Raw genomic sequence first — 23,986 nt, forward strand, 5'->3', positions numbered from 1 at the left:
CTTTGAGAATCTTCTCTTGAGACAGCTCTCTTTGGTTCCACAACTCTTCCGTCCACTTTGTGTGGCTTTGCACTCATGGCTGCATCCACCTCCTCCACAGTGGCGTAAGTGACAAACCCAGAGCCCCTGGAATGCTTGGTGTTCGGGTCTCATTACCACACAGGATGTGCATGTTCCCCATTGCTCAAAATGGCTCCTCAGACTCTCATCAGTTGTTTCAAAGCTCAGCCCTCCAATGAAGAGCTTCCATAGCTGTTCGGGTTCCTTGGGAGACTCTGACTTAGACATGAGGGCAGTCGGAAGAGAGCCTGATGATGCTTCCTCCGCAGTGTCCACCAGCAGAAAGCTACCCTGAAACCTTGTATCGCAGTTTGTAGATCCTTTGTCAGTGTCAGTCAGGGAATAATCCTAATAAAACTCTCACACTAATTAGCTGTGACCTACAGTGCCACCAATTCACCTCCACTTAGTTTCTGCATCTATGAGAGGCTGACTGAGACTGTTTAAAAGACCTACCAGTCTAACTTTCTAGGCTTGTGGGTATATTTTTATCTTTTCTCCCTGATGTCTGGCATCAATGTCAGGGAATCAAGCACTACCCCCAAAGCTGGGGAAACAAAAACACGAATGCACAAGGACACTGCCGCCCGCACAAGCCACAAACCTGCTCTCCAGAATGCTGCAGACGCTGCTGCCCCTACTCGTGCCGCAGTACTCCTCTCCCACGTACACTTCCATGTTTCTTGCTGAACTTAAAAGGCCAACGCAATCGAGTTCTTCCTCTCCCTTCGGGTCTCCCCTCAGGTAAAGGAAACAGGGGCTCCCATATTCGGGGCTCCGGCTGCTCTGCAAGCGCACCAGGCCGTGGCTGAGAGGAAGACCGAGAGAGACGTCAGACAGTGTGCTCCGCCGCGCAGGTCTCCAAGCCCGCTTACTCCTCCCTGCCTGCGCCTGCCCTGGAGACCCACCACCTTCTCAAACACCCAGAGGCCTAACACAGAACGCTCCAGGAGCAGGGACTCCGCTCACGGTGGTGCTCCTCTCTGGCTTACCCGCCCCCTTTTTTTGTATTTAGTACAGGGTCTACATTTCACTACACAGATCAGACTCGTAGTGATCCTCCTGTTTTCAGCCTCCCAAGGGCTGGGATTACAGGAGCTGGCCACCACGTCCAATCTCAGAGCACCCTGGGGTCAGGGCCAGCAAGGCAGGCTGGGGATTTAACCCTCAGCTCCTGCAGTCTGCCTAAACAGGCGCTTTAATCTGCTGAGCTATCTGGCCAGCCCTCCTCTGGTTTCCTTTGTTCAGAAACGTTCTACTCAGGCCTCAGGTTGTCAGTTAATTAAATACATTCATTGGACACCCCTGTACACACAAGGACAAAAATGTATCTGTTAAAATTAAGCAGATTCGCTTCTCCACCGTTGGTGGGACGTGTGCACGTGTAAGGTTAGCAGGGCTTTGCTCATTTCTGGGAGGAAAATTCAGCTGTGAGGAGACCTGGCGAGCGACTAGTCGGGCACAAGGAGCGCTTTGACTGCAATCTCTGGGTCCCTTCGAGTCCTGCGCCCCGCACCCGCGCCCCGAAGCCTAGCCTACTTCCCTCGCTGGCATCCCTGAATCCCGGGCCTGGGCTCCTCCCCGCAGCCCCTGCTCCGTCCTGGCATCCGGGCGTCCTGGGCCTGGACCTTGTCCCCTCGAGGCCCGTCCCCATCAGGCTGTCACCGAGCTCAGCACCCCAGTACCTTCCCTCCAGGTGCACCCTGGAGCAGGCAGCGCAGATGCTCCTCGCAGTCGACATTCTGGATCTCGAGCCCGGGCCGGGTGAGAAGGAGGCTCTGGCTCAGCTGGGTCTCTATTCCGCCGCCTCCAGCCCACGCCAAGACCAGAACCTCGTGTGCAGGACTTAAGCGTTTTTGCAGACACACAGGCAAGCAGAGATTCACAGGGGCACATCAGGCTTCAATAAAGTAGCCGGGGACCCAACGGCACGCAGCCAGAGTGCAGAGCACACGCAGCCAGCAGAGGGCGCATGTGCGGCCAGAAGGCGGAGCATGCGCAGCCAGCAGAGGGCGCATGCGCACTGATGCACCACCCGGCCGCGCAGGCGCAGTGAGTTGCACACGGCAGGGTGGCAGCGTGGGCGGTGAGTGTGGAGCAAGGGCTGGTACTTAAGGGCCCTTGGTGAGCTCTTGAACAGGGTGGATCCAGTGAAGAGAATCTTTCGTCGGGTAGGTGTAGGGTGCCCCCTCTGACTTCTGCAGGACGGCCCCCTGGCCTGGTGATCCTGGGAGTGGATGGCAGCGCCCTTCTCCCGGCGTGCGGCCCTCGGAGCGGGAGCGCGGGGGAGGGGCTGTGCATGCGGGATCGTCTTAGTTCCTCTCAGTTCGGACTGTAGACGGTAACTGAGATGGAGGGTGGTAGGCTGGGGTTTGCAGCGGGTTGCTGGGCGGTGTTGGGCCAACGCAGCGCAGTGATGTAGCCGAAGTCCCGTCAGACTTACCGCCTTGATCCCTGAACCCTGATGGATAGAGGGGGCACTGTCAATGACCGAAGTGTGAGGGTCCTGGAGATCTAGTGTTTGAGCACAGAAATTTGTCATTGAGAATGAATTTCACAGTTACTACGTGTAGTTAGGTAGATTGTATCTATCCACACCTTTCTTTGAACATCACGTTTTTATAAAGTGAAAAATAGGGGCCGACTAGATAGCTCAGCGGACTAAAGCGCCTGCGTAGGCAGGCTCGTCTGGCATGCCATGCCGGCGCTGAGACTACGAATGAGACTGGGTGTGGTGGCGCGCACCTGTAATCCCAGCACTTGGGAGGCTGAAAAAAGTGGAAAATAGGATTGATGAACATTGGGATGTCAGTATACTCCAAATTTGGGGTGTCACACTTGGGTTTATAGTACTGTTTGCAAAACTAGAATTTCTTTGCCCTGACTTTTTTTTTTTTTTTTTGGTCTTTCCTCTTCTCATTATTATCCTACAACATATGCACTTGGGCTCATGATTAAATGGAAAATAATTCAGTCTTTATACTTAAGTTTTTTTGTGCGTGTGTTCATAAACTGGCACATGTAGTTAGCAATCATGGAATGTACTGTTGTTTCTCTTTATGTGTGGACTGTGCTATGAAAAACTGTGACTATATTTCCTATAGGTAACTTGTTTAGAGTGTGTTTTAGATGGATTTTTAAAAATTTTATTTTGTTGAGAAACAAATAGCAATGAGACAGTTTCAAAACTGATGAACAGGACAGTTTCAATGATTAATACATTGTATATTGTTATTTTTTAGTGGTTATCCATAGTACAAGATGCAGACAGGATATCCTGACCAAACACTGTTAGTACAAATCTTTCTTCTCGTTGAACTAAGCAAAAGTAATGGTATATCCATCCTAACTATTCTGTATATACAGATACAAAATGGTCCTTCCTTTGTATCCCCTTTTTTTGTTTCGTCCTGCCAGAGATGGGTATTCCATTGGCATCTAAATACTATAGGTGCGTGAATTCAGCAAAACAATCAACACAGTCCAGGAGTCCACAACAGTAGTGGGTTATCCACAGAAGTTGTTGACTTGAGCCTTTCACAGCTCAGCATATTAATATGGCTTTACTTTATATACCTCATTTATATACTTTTTTGCTGGATGGTTAAGACCAAGATAAAACAAGACCTATATAACAAAAAAATGTAACTTTTGTACTGATAAGGTCAGTCAAGTACCCTCAGAATTTATCCTGTATCCTTGTACCGCAGTTTGCAGATCCTTTGCCAGTGTCAGCCATGTAGATGAGTCACGGCCATTGCTTGACCAATTTGTTCCCTGTGAAAGCCTGAGAGAATGGTTTCTCTCCATGTGACTCTCCTTAGGCACACTCTATATCATTGGTCACATTGCTCTGTGGCGCCATAATCTCCTTGATCAGAAAATTTAGGACACAACTGAGTAACATGATGTTACAGTATGGGTTCTGCTATGTCATGAGTCTTCACTGACCTTGAAAGGCTAGGGTCAAAATGTTGACTGTTCTTGCAGCCCATCTATTTCTCTAATTTTTGATCTGCAAACTTAGGTTGTTAACCCTCCAGAAGTGAAACATTATTATCCTACAACATATGCACTTGGGTTTAACCTATCTGTCGGAATATCAAACATCTGAGGCATAACATGGAACAGGTATTTTCCATCAAGTATTGATATGTTAATCTTTAAGTCCCTACAGAATACAGAGAAAAAAATTTCAAAAATGAAAAATATTTAAAGAATATGAATAAACAACATATTTATACAGAAATTTAGAACTCTAACCATATGCAGCATTGTAGCAGGACAGTACTGTGACTTTTTTATCTTGTGTCTTTTTTTCATTTATTACCCTTTCTTAAAAAAAACAAAAAAATAAACATTTACTTGAGAGACAGTATGGTAACAATTGGTGTGTTATGACAAGAAGTATGTATTTTGATGGATTTTTTTATTTCATTTTATTTTATTGAGGAAAAAATAGCAATGAGACAGTTTCAAAATGGATGAATAGGACAGTTTCAATGATTAACACATTGTACATTGTTATCTTCTTAGTGGTTATCCATAGTACAAGATACAGACAGGATATCCTGACCAAACACTATTAATACAAATCTTTCTTCTCGTTGAACTAAGCAAAAGTAGCGGTATATCTATCCTAACTATTATGTATATACAGATACAAAATGGTCCTCTGCCTAAGACCAGAATGACAGACATTCCAAGCATGACCCTCCTATTACACATTGCTATCTTCAGTGCAGTTGCTTGGTTCACAGAGGTCAGCATATATAGTTAGTCAAGGTGAAAAGCTTACCAATCAGCTGCTAGTTTCAAAAACCTGCTGATGTTTCTCAGGATTATTGCCTTACCCATCTTGTCCATATAAATGTATGGCTTTGCCCCTGTCATGTTTCCTAGCTTTTCTCCTTGCCCTCTCATTGTCCAATCCTCAAGTTCTTGTTTTCCTTTTAATTGCGTTTTACCTTTCTATTTGTATTTCTTCTTTTGAGTTCTTATACTAGGGAGACTATAAGCTATTTACGCATGTGGGTCTGGTTTATTTCACTTCTGAGTATATCTTCAAGTGGCATCTACTTAAGTATGCTTCAAGTTTATCATTCTTTATAGCTGAATAATACTCCATTGTATAAAAATACCAAATCTTTTCAACCATTCCTCATGTGATGGGCATCTTGGTTGTTTCCAAGATTTGGCTATCACAGATTGTGCTGCTATGAACATAGGTACACATATATCACTATGATATGACGTTTTCAGTTCCTCCGGGAAAATTTCCAGTAGGGAGATAGCTGGCTTGAATGGGATTTTCAGTCCTAGTTTCTTAAGGAGTCTCCACACTGATTTCCATAACAGTTGCACCAGTCTGCATTCCCACCAGCAGTGGAGAAGGGTTCCTTTTTTCCCACAGCCTCTCCAACATTTGTTGTTGGTTGATTTCTTTATGATAGCCATTCTTTCTGGGGTGAGATGATATCTCAATGTTGTTTTAATTTGCATTTCGCAGATGGCTAGTGATGTGGAGCATTTTTTCATATATTTATTCGCTTCTTTAATTTCTTTCTCTGAGAAGTGTGTGTTCATCTCAGGTGCCCATTTCTGGATTAGGTCTTTAAATTTTGGGGCCCTAGTGTTCTTTATTTCTTTATAAATTCTAGAGAGCAGACCTTTGTCTGTGTACTTATTTGTCATGATTTTTTCCAAATTTGTGAGTTGCCTTTTCACTTTGTTGGTAATTTCTTTTGACATGAAAAAACTTCTCTGTAAGAGCAGGTCTCAGTTGTTAATTCTTTCACCTGTTTCCCGTGTGATTTGATTTCTGACCATGAACTCTTTGCCTACCCCTATTTCTTCAAGAGTTCCTCCCACTTTCTCTTCAGGAGATTTAGTGTCTCTGCTTTAATGTTTAGATCTTTAATCCATTTTGACTTTAGTTTAGTGCATGGTGATAGACCTGGGTCAAGTTTGAGTTTTCGTCTGACAAATAATTTTAAATCAGTGAAAGCACTTGGGATTGCTTTTCTTACTTTATTTGGATCGTCTTATGCTTGTGAGCAGCTGTTTGCAGCTTTGAATTATATCAAATCCAATATAAGAAAACAGATGGTGTGATCCGTACATGTTGCTCTCAGACTATGAGCCAAGGCTTGGCAAGTTCTCAGCATGCACAAAACAGCAGAGATCACATTAATTGTGCAAAAGTGCACCACGTCTAAGCGCTTACCTTTCAAAAAAAAAAAAAAAAAAGCTGTATCATTCAAATTGTGACTGCGTTTTTATTCTGAGACAAAAGATGTTAATTCAAGAGGGTTTTGGTTTTTGTTTTCTAAACTAAACCCTTGGCATTGAGGCTTAATTGCAGTGTTTTTTATTTTTTATTTTAGGGAAGAGTCTACAGGGTGTTCAGGGTCTCACTTCTAGATCGGACTGGTAGTGATCCACCTGTTTACAGCCTACCAAGAGCTGGGATTACAGGTGCATGCCACCACGCCCAGTCTCAGTTGCCATCCCAGCATGCCCCAGGGACAGGGCTGGCACAGCAGGCTCCGGGATTGAAACCCTGGCCCCTGCACCTGCTTGCAGGTGATTTAATCTGCTGAACTATTTGACCAGCCCTAAACAGGGCTCCAGGGGATTATAGAGAGAACTATAAAAGCATCCCAGTTTAATAGAAATTTGTGGGAAAACCCAAATACAGTAGGGCAGATGAAAGCCAGACTAATAGAAAAAAATCAAAGCCTCTGACACCTGTAGTTAAATTTGGTAAAAAATGATGAGCATTAGAATCATTTTTAGATGTGACATAGATTTTGGAATACTTGATAAGGAATATAAAATAGTATATTAAGAGATAATGTAAAATAGTGACATGCAAGAACATATAGATTAAGGAGCAGGAGAAGTAAAAAGAACTAAAGCGTTATATGCACATATCTACTCCCCCAATAATAAAAATAAAAATTAACAAAAATGGGCAATGCATCTAAAAACTAAGGAAAATTAAAAAGGAAATGGCATATATCAAAAGTACTGTGACAGAAATGAAGTTCTTTTAGATTTATCAGGTGACCAGGCTGACCAGACTGCCTCCCCCAATTTGTCAACAAAAACTGCCTCAAAAGAAGGCAAGATGGTGGATTAGGTGTAGCTAGTACTCAACTGCCTCTTTATAAAGAATCAAGACATCTGAGAGCAGCTTCTCTCTGTGATAGGTGATTGTAGAAAAACATGCTAGTTCAATTATGAACACACAGAAAGTTGGAAAAACTGAGACTTAAACAGGAATACAGAGTAAGGCCTGTTGCTTGACAGCGCAGCAGAGGACAGGGGTGGAGGTAAAAGAGGGAAACAGCCCAAACAGCATAGCTGGCTCAAGATTCACCGTCATGTAGAAGTGCAGTGTAAACAGACTTGCACTCTGCGTAGCCAGCATACTGGCACTGGAAAAACTTCGAGCATATATTTGCAAGTGCAGTAATAGGGAGCCATTTAGAGAAATTCTTGTCTGAGCTTACCACTTCAGGAGAGAAATTTCTTGCATCTTTCTGTCTTCAGGAACTCACAGCAAACATCAGTATATTAAACCAATTTTTGCCTTGACAACACATTTGACATTGGGAAGAGGACCTGAAATGAGAGCTGAGAACTTTATCCAGTGGTAAACTCTTCTCTGACATGCACGAGCAAAGAGGTTCCTTCCCCTTTAGGATCAGCAACTTGGGGTGCCACATGTGAGTCAGTGAAACAGCCTCAAAGGATTACACGCAGGATCTAAGTCTCAGAACACCACTCATAGTAAGTCGCAGGCATGTTGAGCTCACTTCTACCTCCGGTAAAGCAGATAGCAATCATTTCCATACAGTTTTCCCTACCCAGACCAGAGTGAGCATCACCATAGGTGCTAGAAAGTAATTCACTGTAGTGACCAATGTCAGCTCTTCAGACAAAGTAACATTGGATTAATTCTTGGAAGGGGAGTCTTTGTGTTACACCATAGCTTATACGATGAGCAAGGCAGCTCAGTCATTCCAGCCACAAACTTCATGATGCCCCCTGATGTGTAGCACAGAGACAAGAATAAATATCCTACATTTGCTCTAAGGGACACATAGCTCATTAGGTCACAGAAAGAACATTTGAGTAGCTTAAGTAACAAATACCAGTTCTTGCTGGTATAACCAACCTCTTTGGCAGAGAGAAAACACGAACTTACAGACACCAATAGTGTGTGGCTAATGGAGGCAAACAGAATGATGCAAAATTTAATGAGCAGTTTAGTAAAGGATTAGAGTCCATGAAAAGGAATCAAACCAAAATCCAGGAGATAGAAAATTATGCTGAAAATGTGGGCAGCAGAAGGGAGCAGAGAGTGAGAACTAGAAGATAGGACTGATGTAGGTGACCTTTCACTCAGGGATACCTTAAAAACAACAGAAGACCATGGGAAAAGAATCCAACAACTGCTAAATGATACGAAGAATAGTAATCTAAAATGGATCAGGATTAGAAAGAACACAGTGTTAGGAATTACTACCTAATTAATATCTCACAGTGCTAATGACCTCAATTTTCCAATCAAAAGACATAGATAGATTGAATTTTAAAAAAAAAACAACCCAGCAATGAATAAGAATCTAACAGTATATGGCCTGAGAGGAGGGCCAAGATGGCGGAAGCGGTGCAGTCTCCAGGCGACCAGGAGACAGCACCGCCCAGGTCCTTGTTTGCAGGCTTTTCAGATATCTGTATCTCACAAGACATCCTAATAGAAGGAGAAATCACCATTCCTATGAGATCTTGCAGTTGAGAATTTGACAGCTCCACATTAAATGAATCTGTGGAATACTATCATATGCGATCTCAAAACTATTGGGAAAAAAAAAATCCATGCGTGTCTTAAAGTATCCGAGAAAAAGTAATACTCTTTTGAGAGATTGGTATTTGTGGGCCCCCCCATCCTTTGTTTGACATTTGCATTAATGTTGCAGAGAGGCTCCGTAGATGGTGATAAAGATGGATGGCCTTAGTTTGCAGAAATGGTTGTCATTGTCTTGTTTGGTGCTGTCACCACCACCCTCAACTCAAAACTTCCTGGAGGAAATATATCTTTCTTCCAGAGCGTCCATGTGCTGGGTACTGTATACCTTCTTTCACAGTGGCAATGCTGATTTGCTGCCTGGTACTTCTGGCAGAACCAGGACCAGTAAACTTCATTGTTGGGCTTTTCGTGGTGGTCGTGATATTTGCCTGGTTTATCGCTGCCTCTATAGCTTTTCTTGCTGATAGCCAGCCTCCAAACTGCAAAGCCCTTGCTGTATATCCTGCTTTCCTGTTCTACTTTGTCAACATCAGTTGGATGATTCTCACCTTCACTTCACAGTAAATTAGGAAACAGTAGTTTAAAATCTGTGAACTGAAGGCTCATCAGGAACATATCATTCACCACGGAGCTGTGACATTAGCCCTTTTGTCAATTTTTGGTGGCTATTAAAGCAGAACCAAATAGCACTATTGTCACCTGTAGAAGAAGCTGATGTTTGCAAGGCTGGCCTTTTCTCTTAATGTTATTTCTCTCAAGTACAAGCGTGTACTGCACACAGTACAGTGCTTACTTAAGGCATGATGAAGTCACTTGTCCATTTGGGTGACAGCTAATGACTTGGGTAGCACATGGATACATCCAACAAGTTGAATAGAGTTAGGAACTATTCACAGGTTTGAGAAAATCAGTAAACACATTGCCTTATGACTATTAGAATATGTCTCTTGTCATAAATAAGAGTGGATAATCTATGCCCATTTTCTTTTAAGCTTAAAAAGACAATGGCAGAGATTAGGGATGGGGTTTGTAGATATAAAAGGAGAAAACATGTTAACCAATACACATATTTTAGTCAGAGGATATTCCATACTTGTTGCTTTAAAAAGCAGCAAAGGACATTAAAGAGTCAGCCTTTGGTCTTTTTGGGCAGCCACCTTTCTGTTATGTTTAACAGCAAGCATTTACAGTTAATGCTGCAATATTTTGTTTTCTTTTGAGACAGGATCTTGCTGTGTAGTCAAGGCTGGCCTTGAAATCACTGTATAGCTCAGGCTGGCCTCAAACTTCTGGTAATGCTCCTGCCTCAGCCTCCTAAATGCTGAGATTCTAGGAATGCACCACTACACACAGCTTTTAGTCTTTAATTTTGTTTGCAGAAATAAAAAAGTTTTTCTTTTTAGTTTCAAAATTTTTCTTTACCAACTTAAGACTGAAATAATAGGTTTGTCCTTACAAGGGTTTATTTTACAATCCGAAATGTAAATTACAATGAATATATACATATTCAAAAGTCCTGGACAAGGCTGGAACACAGGGGACAAATTCCTATAATACTTTATAACTGAGAGTCATTTAAGAATCCTTTTGGCCTAGTACTGTTTCCTTGGGAAACTTGGAGATAGAGAAATTACATTCTTAGAAGTATGTATTTATACCTAGATAGTCTTTACAAAATGATTATTTATACTCTATGACAAAGAATGTGGGATAAGAAATTCTTAAAAGGCAATCCAAAATGACAACAAATCACATGCCAGACTCCTAAAACTGAAACTTCCAAAGGCCAATACTAGACAATATCAAAGTACAAGACCAGACACATTTAGCTTAGAAAAAGCCTAACCCAGACAATAAGCTCACTCAAAAACCTTAACACACAGAACATAAAAAACAGAAAAGAGAGAAAAAAGTGCAAAATATATTGGACAAAAAGACCTAAGAACAGAAAGTAAGAAAAAAAAAACAGACAAAACAAACAGAAAATCCACAAACCAAAAAAAACAGAAAAAAAAAAACACGATAAGCACACAAGGAAAAGACAGCAGCAACAAACACATGCTAGGACTCACATGCTGGATGAAAAAACCAGCAAAAGAATAAAACAACAGTACAGCAAACACCAACGCAAAATAGAACAAGAAACCTGGTAAGAAAACCTGGCAATAAAGCCCGCCAAGAGCTCTTGAGTAAGAAGCCTGAAGTAGTATAAATAAAGCAAAAAAGCCCAAGCAAAAAAAAATACTGAAAAAATGAGCACAGATACACAAAAACACAACCACAAAAGCTAAAGAGAAGGCAAGCACATGAGACTATGCAATACACAGACACCAACCTAAATAGCGAACCTAAGCTACTGGGAAAAGCCACAACAAGGAAATCGAAAAAACAAAAACAAAGGAAAAACACAGAACAACCACTAAAAACATACAGTGAATAAGAAGAATTTCTTATCCCACATTCTTTGTCATAGAGTATAAATAATCATTTTGTAAAGACTATCTAGGTATAAATACATACTTCTAAGAATGTAATTTCTCTATCTCCAAGTTTCCCAAGGAAACAGTACTAGGCCAAAAGGATTCTTAAATGACTCTCAGTTATAAAGTATTATAGGAATTTGTCCCCTGTGTTCCAGCCTTGTCCAGGACTTTTGAATATGTATATATTCATTGTAATTTACATTTCGGATTGTAAAATAAACCCTTGTAAGGACAAACCTATTATTTCAGTCTTAAGTTGGTAAAGAAAAATTTTGAAACTAAAAAGAAAAAGAATCCAGCAGTATACTATCTATAAAAAAATTATTCCGAAGAAATTCATAGGCTAAAATTAAAAAATATTCCATTCAATGCAATAAAAATGCACAGGAAATAATAACATTTCAGATAGAGAGGATTTAAGGGTAAAACTGGTCAGAGCAGGCAAAGTTTACAATCTGTTGGTTAAGGGAATAATTAAATAGGAAGAGATAATTATAAACATTTATGAATCAGATTCTAGTGCAACCAATTCAAAGTAAATACTATTAGACATAAAAAATCAGATAAATGTCAATATAGTTATATTACCATGCTGCAACAAATGGATCAAGTAGACAACAAAAAATACCTGAGTTGAACTAAACCTTTTCATGAATAGACTTCATAGATTTTTAAAGCAATAACAGAATATACATTCATAGCACATGGGACTTTTCCCAAAATAGAATACATACTAGCCACTGAATCATGCTGAAGTAAACACAAAAAAGAATCAAAATTACATCATGTATATTATCAGATCATTGTGCGATGAAGCTAGAAATCTGACAAAAGAAACCACAATTATACAAACACATGAAAGTTAAATAATATCCTTTGGAATAACCATTGGGTCTTAGAAGAAATTAAAAATTTAGAACATACCTAGAATCAAACAATAATGCTGATCCAACATACCTCGGCCTCTGGAACAAAGTACAAGCAGTCTTAGCAGGGAAGTTTATAGATGTAAATCCCCACAACTGAAAAACAGAGTACAATCAATTAACCTTTTGATACACTTCAGGACCTTATAAAACAAAACAAAGCCAGACCCAGAGCTAGCACGAGGAAGGAGAGCATAAAGATTAGAGCATGAATACTTGAAACTGAGACTAAATGCAAATAAGGAATTGAAGAGCTGGCTCTTTGAAAGGTAAACAAAATAGACAAACCCTTCACCAGTCTTACCAGAACAAGGAAAGAAAAGACACAAATCTGTCCATTTAGAAGTGAAAAAGGTGAAACCACAATAGATTCTGCTGAAATTCAGAAGATCTGTGTTAACTACTTTGACATTCAGAAAATTCAGAAGTCATGGATAGATTCTTAGATATATATGAACTGGTAAAACAAATCTGAAATAAAAACCATGAATAATTCCATATCAGCCAATGAAACTGAAGAAGTAATTGAAAAACTACTAAGAAAAGCCCTGGTCCCAACAAAGTCATTGCCATATTCTACAAGAACTCTAGATAGGAGCTAACAGCAACACTCTTCAAACTCTTTAATGGAATCAAAAGGGAAGTAGTATTCCAAAGCCATTCTGGGAAGCAAACATTTAATCTGATTCCAAAACCAGAAAAAGATCCAACAACAAAGAAAACTACAGGTCAATCTTTTTAATAAAGATAGATGGAGAAATCCTTGCTAAGATACTGGCCAATCAAATGCAGCAAATCAAAATAAACACAAGTTGGCTTCATCTCAAGGATGTAGGATGATTCAAGATACACAAATCAATACACCACATAAACAGACGCTAGGTTAAAAAAGATTGCATGATCATCTCGATAGATACAGAAAAAGTGTTTGATACAATCCAACCTTCATTCCTGATAAAAGGTCTTTATCTCAATCTGACAAAAACCACCTATGACAAACCGACAGCCAACATCGTATTAAATGGACAGAAGCTGAAAGTTTCTTCTCTAAAACCAGGGACAAGACAAAGGTGTTTGCTATCACCACTGCTGTTCAATATAGTTCTTGACTATTAGAGCATTGAGGCAAGAGAAAAAAATAAAAATGATATTTGTAGGAAAAGAATTTAAATCATTATTTGCAGATGACATGATTATCCATATAGAAGGCCCCAAAAAGGCTACCAAAAAAACTCCTAGCATTAATAACCAAATTTAGTAGCATAGCAGAATACAAAGTCAACACTTGAAGATCAGTAGATCCTTGTACACCAATTATAAATTTACTGAGAGAGACATTAGGGAAACAGTTCCTTTCACAATTGCATCAAGTAAAATGCAATACTTAGGAATTAACCTACCCAAGGAAATGGAAGACCCCTGAAGTGAAAACTACAGTACTCTGAAAAAGGAGAGTGAAGAGGATACCAGAAAATGGAAAGACATCCTTTGTTCCTGGATAGGCAAAACACTTATATTCATTTTGTTTTCTTTTGTTTTTTAGGGAAGGGCTTACAAGGTATTCAGGGTCTCACTAACTAGATCAGACTCGTAGTGATTTTGCTGTTTACAGCCTCCCAGGTGCTGGGATTACAGGCATGTGCCACTACTCCAAGTCTCAATTGCTGTCTCAGCATGCTCCGGGGGCAGGGCCAGCATGGCAGGCCTGGGGATTGAAGCAGGCACTTTAATCCACTGAGCTATTTGGCCAGCCAGCCCTAAAACATATATTCAAATATGCCTATACTTCCAAAACTGTTACATAGATTCAACACAATCCAAATCAAAACACCAATAGCATTCATAAGAAAACTAGGGAAAACAATCCTAAAATTCATATGGAACCAGAAGAAACTTAGATAGCAAAACCAATTCTGGGCAACAGGAGAAAGACAGGAGACATCACAATTCTGGTTTTCAAGTTATACTGCAAAGCTACAGTTATAAAAACAGCACAGTATTGTAAAACAAAACAAAAGGAAAAAATAGACTTGTAGATCTATGAAACAGGACAGAGGATGCAGAAACAATTCCAGGCAAACTTAGCTAATTTATCTTTGACACAGTGGCCATCTACTTTCACTGGAGGAAAGATAGTCTCTTTAACAAATAGCGCTGGGAATACTGGCTCTCCATATGGCTAACGATTGAGTCTAGATCCATACCATTTACCATACAATCAATTAAAATAAAAATGGATCGAAAGTCTGAATATTAAAACAGAAACACTTAATTTTTGTATGACTAAATAGGTAAAATTCTTGAAGAAAAGCATAGGTGAAGATTTTCTGAACAGATCCCTGGTTGCACAAGAAATAATACCAAGAATCAACAAATGGGATCACAGAAATTAAAAAGCTGTACAATGAATTCCTGGTACTCAGAAGGGTGAGGCAGGAGGATTGTTACAAGTTCAAGGCCAGCCTGAAATGCCTAGTGAGAGCCTGTTCTTGAAAAACAAAGCAAACAACCAAAAAGCTGCACAGCCAAGGAAACCACCAACAGGGGACATTCCACAGAATGAGAAAAATGCATTCAGCTACTCATCAGGCAAAGGATTAATAGCTAGACTATGTAAAGAACTCAAACAAATTAGACCCTTCGAATATAGAGATCCAATTTAGAAAAATGGGTGTCGGAAATGAATAGACACTTCTCACACAGAACTTGTTCAGCAAGTACAAGATCTTGAGTTTGATTCCTGGTACAATGCCCCTCAAAACAACAGTAAACAAACAACAAAAAACCCAGAAAATTCTCAGATTAAGAAGGACAGATAGCCAAAAATGCTTCACATTGCTAGCCACTGGAGAAATCCAAATTTAAGAACACTGAGATTCCATCGCATTCCAAAAAGAATGGCTGTTTTATGTAAGAAACTTTAAAAAAAAAAAAATCAGATAATACATGCTGGAGAGCTGTTCTCTTTTTAACCCCCTCACCCCCACCCCAGTTCTTCAGGTTGAACATCAAAGCATTGACTTTTGAGAGACTGAAAATTATACAAAAAAATAATAGCTAGGAGTTGACATGTAAAACTAGGAGAAAGAAGTCAGATTTGCTGAACCTTTGGTTGAATCTTTCCTAATTCTCTCCTGATGAGAGGACTTCTAATAATTACAAGTTCGGAAAGTAACATGACTGGATGCTATAGTCATCACATTTTCTCCAAAAATCTAATAAAAAGGAAAATAATACTTATTTTCAAATACCAATTAACATAAAATATATTAAATAGCTATTTATCTTAGAATCATAATTAAATCACTATATCTTGTAGAATCTCAGCATTTGGGAGGCTGAGGCAGGAGCATCACTATGAGTTTGGGGCCAGCCTGGCCTACATAGTGAGTTCAAGGACAGGCACAGCTGCGTAGTTGAGATCCTGTCTCAAGCAAACAAAATCTTAATGTTGTATAAATTAACAGAAAATGTTTGGGCCAACTTGAGTGACACAGGAAGACCCCATTTCTTAATAATATTACTTCCAAAACATAAAAAGATTGAGTAAGAAAAGTGGCATTGTATTTTTTTCTGCAGATATCCTTACTGCCTAACTTAGAGTACAGCTGGAATTTTTATCTGCTTCTGCTTTCTCTGTGTTGCAATGTTATATGTCATGTAGCTCCTCGAGGATACCAGGAAACTACATTCAAGAGACACTGAAAGAGAACATGCTAACCTAGTATACTATAAAAAGTTTTTGACCTGGCAGATCACCTGAATGAGTCTAAGGAGCCTGCTTTACAGGAGCCTATCCTGTATATTTTCTGAGATGTATCTGCTCTTTTCCCGGGGTACAACAAAAAAGAAAAGGGCTCCTCCCTTCTGCCCAATCTGCCATGTAGAAGGATGGCAGCTAAGAGAGGAAGCACCCTTAAAGCAGACTGGGACAGTGATGCTTAAGCCTTCCTCAGCATGAGAAACACTTGGGAAACTTCAGAGCATCCTGATTCACTGTAGCGTTCCAGAACACTGCATTTGAAATGTTAAGTGATTCTTAGGGAAGTGGGAGAAGTACTGCTTTTCAGGAAATCCTGCTCTAATGCACTTCTAGCCCAAGAAAATAAAGGCCATTTGTTCAGTTATGGTCAATGGAAGATACCACTGAGTGGGGCTGCCAACGCTGCTTTATCCTTGCTCCTCAGTTTCCCTTAAGCTATCTCTTCTTAACGTGAACTGATCATGACATAACCTGTGCCTTGTTACAGTGCAGGGGAGACAGAGATGTGATGTTTGAGTAAGGCTTTACTGAAGGCTCAGGAATCACAAAAGGGAGCTCTGCCTAACTAGCTGACCTGACTACCAACTGTCCCAGTCTGCTTTAAGGGTGCTTCCTCTCCTAGCTGCCATCCTTCTACATGGCAGATTGGGCAGAAGGGAGGAGCCCTTTTCTTTTTTCTTGTACCCAGGGAAAAGAGCAGATACATCTCAGAAAATATTCATTCTTTTGTAACATTTATATAGCAGTGTCAGTCCTCTATTGAAGCACAAATAGTGACACCATTTAAAGTGGGAGGGGCCCCGGAGATAGCTCAGTGGTCTAAATGCCCACCTAGGCATTTAGAACCCAGGTTCATTTCCTGGTACCACATGCCACGCTGGCCCCGCCTTGGGCACACTGAGCTGCCCACCAAGACCCCTGTACTAAATACCTAAAACTTTTTTTAAAAATTGGAGGATGAGAAAATCAATGAACTTATCTTTTAGATGCAGAAAATAGCTTGTGATGACGGTGAATATATCTTCAGGAATGTATGAAAATATTTCATATACATCATGGAGGCATTTACATTTCATAATTATTAATAATATATTATTACATATTTAATGGACTTCTCTTATGAGAATGTTTCTGATGTAGTGATAAAAAGGCCGCTTTTGTAGATTTTTCAGTTTCCAATGAGCCAGAGGACACAATGAAGGTTTTTTTGGGGTACGTGTAAAATACACCCCAATGAAAGGTCTCACAGAGAAAGACCTGTCTTTAGAAAACCCTTCATTTTTTTTAAACTATAAAAAGTTTTGTGTGAGTAACATTCTCAGAAGTTTGTGAAAAAGGATAATGATCTGATAAAAGCTATTTACTTGAAAGTATAAAAGTTGTATGCTGATTAAATGTGTAGAACACTTAATGCATTCTGACTTTGGCAAACGTAAACTCAGTTTGCCAAGGGAAGGAAAACTTGAAGATAAGCAAACATCATAGGTGTGGAATATAATTTGACTTAAGCAGTTGTTTCAAAATTGTCATAGGTTGGGCTGTGGAGATAGTCTGGCAGTATAAGCACCTGCCCAGCAGGCACACAGTCCAGGGTTCGATCCTCGGTGCTGCATGCCACGTGGCCTGGAACCCCAGGTGTGCTGTGCCAGTCCCAGAATGGTGGTGCATGCCTGTAATCCCAGCGCTGGGGAGGATCACTACAAGTCCAGACTGCATAGCAAGACCCTGAATTAACTGAAAATAAAAATTGGCATGGGTTTCTTAACTAATTAGGGCAGATGTACAGAATTATATTTCAGTTTTTAGAAACTCTGACTTACTGGTTAAATTTCTATAAATTGTCAAAGTAAAAATATTTTTCAGGCCAGGAAGATAGCTCAGTGGAATAAGTGCTTCCCTGGCAAGCGCAAGGACCTGAGTTCAATCCCTGGTTCCACCAAAAAAAAAAAAAAAAAAAAAAAAAAAAATTCTCATTCAGTATATTTTAATGATGCTATAATGTATTGATAATGTGGTATAATATATATATATATATATATATATATATATATATATATTTCAGTGCCTTAGTTTGAATGCAATATTTGGTTAATGGTTGAAGAACTCACAGATGAAGATCTGTGAAATAATTTACATTTATAAAATAGTTGCATGTGGAGAAAAATTTTAAAAATAGAAATTCTGCCTAGTTCAAAATCCCTTTACTAGGTATCTTCCTGAAAGAGTTAACATCATATTACAATGATTCATGCTCACGTGCATCTATAGTAGCACAACTCGTAAGAGCTAAGTCTTAGAAACAGCTTGAAGAGGTGAGTGGATGAGGACTGTGGTGTTCATAAAAAATGAAGTGCTGCTCTGCCATAAAGAGGATAACCTTGAATCATTTGTAGGAAAATGGATTCAGCCTGAGAACATAAATTTAAGTGAAGTAGGTCAGACGTTTAAATATCACACGGCTTCTCTTTTTTTCTTTTTTGTATTTTAGGGAAGGGTCTAGAGGGTGTTCAGGGTCTCACTACTAGATCAGACTCCTAGTGATCCGCCTGTTTAAAGCCTCCCAAGAGCTGGGATTACAGGGATGTGCCACCACGCCCAGTCTCAATCACAGTCGCAGTGCACCCCAGGGCAGGGCCGGCATGGCAGGCCCGGGGATCGAACCCCAGACCCTGCACCTGCTTGTATGTGCTTTAATCCACTGAGCTATTTGGCTGGCCCAGACATGGCTTCTCTCTTTTTTTCCCTGTAATTTTATTGAGAAACAAATAGCAATGAGACAGTTTCAAATCAAATTGGTAGGACAGTTTCAATAATTAACACATTGCATACTCTCTTTCTAGTGGTTATTTGTTGTACAAGATGCAGACATGATATCCTGTTTACAAACACTATTAGAACAAATCCCTCTATTCATTAAGAGAATGTAACTATCTGTTTATCCTAACCATTTTGAATACACAGATACAAAATGGTCTGTATCCCCTTTTTTGTTTAGTTCCATCATTTGAATATTACAGGTGTGTTAACTCAGCAAAATATTCTATAAGAGTCCAGTAGTCCATAACATGGCTTTTCTTATGGAGCATGGGGAAAGCACATTAATGGGGAAAAATGAAGGGGATTGTGAAGCCCTTTGTACACACATCAGGTTCCTATAAGACATGTCATCATAATGTACTGCAAGCATATTTATCTATATCTCTCTATATATTTAATCTCTGTCTTTATATAAATATCTATGAAGAAATCCAAGAGATGGAGGAAGAGGAGGGAAGACGAGCAGGTTAAAAAAAAAGGAATTGAGAAATGTCATGTGCACGTACCAACTCCCCAGGATGAATGTAATCACTGTACTACAAACATGTACCAATAAAAAAGAAAGACACAGACTGGCAGACTGGAACCCAACAGTATGGGGCATCAAAAAAAAAATTCATAGACTAAAATCATAGGATGGAATACAAGATTACATGGGAGGGCTAACCAGATAGCTCGGAGGACTAAAGCACCTGCTTAGGCAGAGCACAGCGGTCAGGGTTTGATTCCTGGCCTGCTGGGCCTGCCCCACCCCCAGGGGCATGTTGAGAGGGTGATTGAGAGGCATGATGGCGTGCATCTGTAATTCCAGTGCTTGGGAGGTTGAGAAAGAATAACTATGAGTCCAATCTAAGTAATGAAACCCTGTAGACCCTGTGCTAAATGCATTTTTAAAAGAAGAAAAGATTCAATGGAAGCATGAAAACAAGAAGTAGATAATCATATTTTTAGACAAAGTGGGCTTAAGCCCAAGACTGGTCAGAAGAAACAAAGTTTATTACAAATTACCGCAGTTTGTAGATCTTTTGTCAGTGTCAGCCATGTGGATGAGTCACAGCCATTGCTTGACCATTTTGCTCTCTGTGAAAGCCTGAGAGAATGTTTTCTCTCCATGTGAATCTCCTTAGGCACACTCTACATCATCGATCACTTTCATCTGTGTGTGATACTGGGTCATGCTTGGAATGCTTGTCGTTCTGGTTTTCTAAATACATACTGCTTGTCATGTCATACCAATTACTGCCATACTGTCTATCAAGTAAATGTTTTTTTAAAAAATGGGCAATAAATGAAAACAAGAGATAAGAAAAACATCATAGGACTGTCGTGCTACAACGCTGTATATGGTTAGATTTCTAAATTTCTTTTTTTAAAAAAAATTTTATTTGTGTGTGTGTGTGTGTGTGTGTGTGTGGCCAGCTCAGCCCACCAGGGGGCGGGGCTGGCTGGCATGTGGTGCTGGGGGATTGAACCGCCGTCCCTGTGCTTTGCTAAGCTTGTCCTAAGTAGGTGCTTTAGACCACTGAGCCATCTCACCAGCCCTCTAAATTTCTTTATAAACATAATTATTCCTATTTTAAAAATATTTTTTATTATTTTTATTTTTTCTTCACATTCTGTAGGGATTTAAAATTTAACATATCAATACTTGATGGAAAATACCTGTTCCATGTTATATCTAAGATGTTTGATATTGAGACAGAGTGAGGGTAAGCTCAACTGCCTCTTCTGGAGGGTTATATTTGAATGGCAGTGGAATACCAATCTCTGATAAAACTAAAACAAAAATGGGGCTATGAATAAAGGACCATTTTATAGTGAAAAAAATATATATATATGTATATACAAAATAGTTAGGATAATATATAGCTACTTTCTCTTAGTTCAGTGAGAAGAAAGATTTGTACTAATAGTGCTTAGACAAGATATCATGTCTGCATCTTGCACTATGAATAATTACTACAAAGACAACAATATGCAATGTATTAATTATTGTAACTGTCCTACTAACCTGTTACTAATATCATTAAACTTCTCTTCTGGAGGGTTAACAACTTAAGTTTGCAGACCAAAAATTAGAGAAAAAGAAGGGCTGTAAGGACAGCCAACATTTTGGCCCTAGCCTTTCAAGGTCAGTAGGGGAACATAGGGGAACCTGTACTGTAACATCCTGTAACTCAATTTCGTCCCTCATTTACTGATCAAGCATATCTTTTGTAACTGCTATGTTGTGAACAGCATTATGAGCTTCCTGGTTTGTATAATAGTCAAAGAAATTTCCTTTCCACAGTAAATAACGTTGAGTTAAAAAAATTCTTTAGCTATTCCTTTCTAATCATTTTGGGCCATAATCTGTTGTCCTAGGATTTCTACCAAAGTCAAGGTAAAAGGAGCAGTAGGGTCATAAGTAGAAACAGCCTGTTTTAATTCTTTTTAAGTTTTTTTTTTAAATTAATTTCATTGAGAAAGAAATAGCAGTGAGACAGTTTCAAAACAGGTTAGTAGGACAGTTACAATAATTAATACATTGCATATTGTTGTCTTTGTAATAATTATTCATAGTGCAAGATGCAGACATGATATCTTGTCTAAGCACTATTAGTACAAATCTTTCTTCTCATTGAACTAAGAGAAAGTAGCTGTATATTATCCTAGCTATTTTGTATATACATATGTATATATTTTTTTTCACTACAAAATGATCATTTATAGCCCCATTTTTGTTTTAGTTTTATCAGAGATTGGTATTCCATTGCCATTCAAATATTGTAGGTGCATGAATTCAGCAAAATAATCCAAAATAGTCCAGTAGTCCATAACAGTATTGGGTTATCTGCAGAACCGGCAATGTCAGAAGTTGTAAGGTACAGATCCATGAAGTTGTACAACTTGTCTCAGATTATTAGAAACTTGAACTTCAGTAAAAGGTTAGGTATGCTGAAAACCCTCCATTGACTCCCCCATTCATCTAGCTCCTTTTAGTGTTAATTGCAAGAGACACAGAGAGGACAGCTCTATTACTTGAGAGGCAGGAGTTTGTTCTGTGACTCAGTGAAATTTCTCTGAGCTCAAAAGGTTGGGAAGGCTGCCTGTGGCTCAGTTACAATCATTGGGTGTTGTGAATTTTGTCAGGAAACAGTGCTCTGGTGGGGATGGCTCCCTTGTCCACCACTGCTCCTTCCTTATTTGATAGAGCAAGGCTGGAAGGCTTAAGCTCTGTGTGTGGCACCTTGCTCCCTTCTCCTTGGCCCACTTGGGTTTGGGACTTGATTTTAAGGGAAAGCTTCAAGTCAAGCTGCAAATCCTTTGTACTTGTAAAATTCCAGAATCCAGAATGGAAAAATAAATACGGGAATCAAGAATGTCAAAACCACTTCTATATACATAGACCACCAAAATTTTTTAATTAATTAATTTGTTTGGTATAGGATTTTGCTATACAGCTCAGACTCCTAGTGCTCCTTGTCTCAGCCTCCCCAGCTCTGGGTTCACAGGTGTGCACCACCACACTCGGTTCCAGGGCCGGCCCCGCATGTAGTACCAGGGATCAAACTTGGATCCTTGCGCTTGCTAAGCAGGTACTTATATCGCCAAGCTATCTCCCCAGCCCACCACTGAGATTCTTGAAACTGTTTGTTCTAGTTTTAACCCAATATAACTTTCTTCTTTTTGGCTTCTCTCAAACCTATTTTCCTCTTTAGTCTTTTTTTTTTTTTTTTTTCCAACGTATTTGGTACAGCATCTCACTACACAGCCTTAGTGCATCAGTTTGTTGCAACAGTAGGGGCATTTATTTATACCTTTGCAAAGTTAGTACCACGTGACACTAGGTTACCTAGTGACTAATAGTTGACATTGACATGGCAGAGGTAGCTTGACTGCTTCAGCCCCTGAGGGCTGAACACTTCTTGTGCTACCATTTTCTTGAAATCTTACCTGCCGTTCATGACCTTCTTTAGGTTTTTGCCAGAGCAATCAGGAATCATCTCTAATTATTAAAATAATTCCCTTAAGTAACTGAATTGACTTTGTATGGTCAAACTACCTTGAAATCATAGAAGGCTGGCTAAAACATGTATATTAATCCAGTAATGTTTTTGAGATTTTTTTGTCTTAATGTATGATATGATGCCAATGGTATGCTTGAATCCTTTATACTTGAATCCTCTTCAGTGGCTGCAGATTATTTCACTCTGTGAGTAAAAGATAAAGTTTAACCAACCTTGTCTCACTGACCTTTTAGATTTATGAGTGTTTTTATTTTTTATTTTTTGTATTTTAGGGAAGAGTCTATGGCGTGTTCAGAGTCTCACTACTAGATCGGACTCATAGTGATCTGCCTGTTTACAGCCTCCCAAGAGCTGGGATTACAGGCACGCACTACCACTCCCAGTCTCAATTGCCATCTCAGTGTGCCCCGGGGGCAGGGCCAGCACAGCAGGCCTGGAGATTGAGCCCCTGGCCCCTGCACCTGCTTGCAGGAGCTTTAATTCACTGAGCTGTTTGGCTGGCCCTTATGAGGGTTTTTAGATATTTGTTTCCTTACATTATTATTTGTTAATTGGTTGAAATCTTACATTTGTTTTGTTTTTTGTTTATTTGTTGGTTGGCTTTTTTTAATACAGTCTTTCTATGTAACTCAAGCTAGTCTTGAACTCATTATATAGTCCAAGCTGGCTTCAAACTTGTGCCACTCCTCCTGCCTCAGCTTCCCAAGTGCTGAGACTGCAGGGTTGTGTCACCATGCCCAGCTGCATATTTGCTTTCTTTTTTCTTCTATTTTGGCACTAGGGCTCAAACTCAGGACCTTGTGCTTGCCAGGCAGGCTCTTACGGTGCTGAGCTGTATCACTAACCCATTTGCTTTCAATTAGCAATCACTACATTTCCCTAAAGGAAACAAAATCAAGAAAGGAGAAACTATGAATTATATGACTTAAGGTAATATTCAGGCATTTCTCTTTCCAGTGGTGCTAAAATGTATCTAAGCAGGGGCTAGAATTTAGAACTCTGTGAAAGAGAGCTTCTGTAGAGAGAGCTGAAGTCATAAAGCCTGGGTACTGATTAAGGCCTTGGAGCTCACAGTGGCTTTCATTTCTACCTACTCTGGTGGAAGA

At 39.8% G+C, this 23,986-nt stretch overlaps 1 pseudogene; it reads left to right on the plus strand.

Moving 5' to 3' along the window:
• Positions 1-8,728: 8,728 nt before the first annotated feature.
• On the plus strand, positions 8,729-9,445 carry LOC101572599 (annotated as a pseudogene).
• The last annotated feature ends 14,541 nt before the right edge of the window (positions 9,446-23,986 follow it).

Source organism: Octodon degus, unplaced genomic scaffold (assembly GCF_000260255.1).
Source record: "Octodon degus isolate 3935 unplaced genomic scaffold, OctDeg1.0 scaffold00010, whole genome shotgun sequence".
Taxonomy (NCBI): Eukaryota; Metazoa; Chordata; class Mammalia; order Rodentia; family Octodontidae; genus Octodon; species Octodon degus.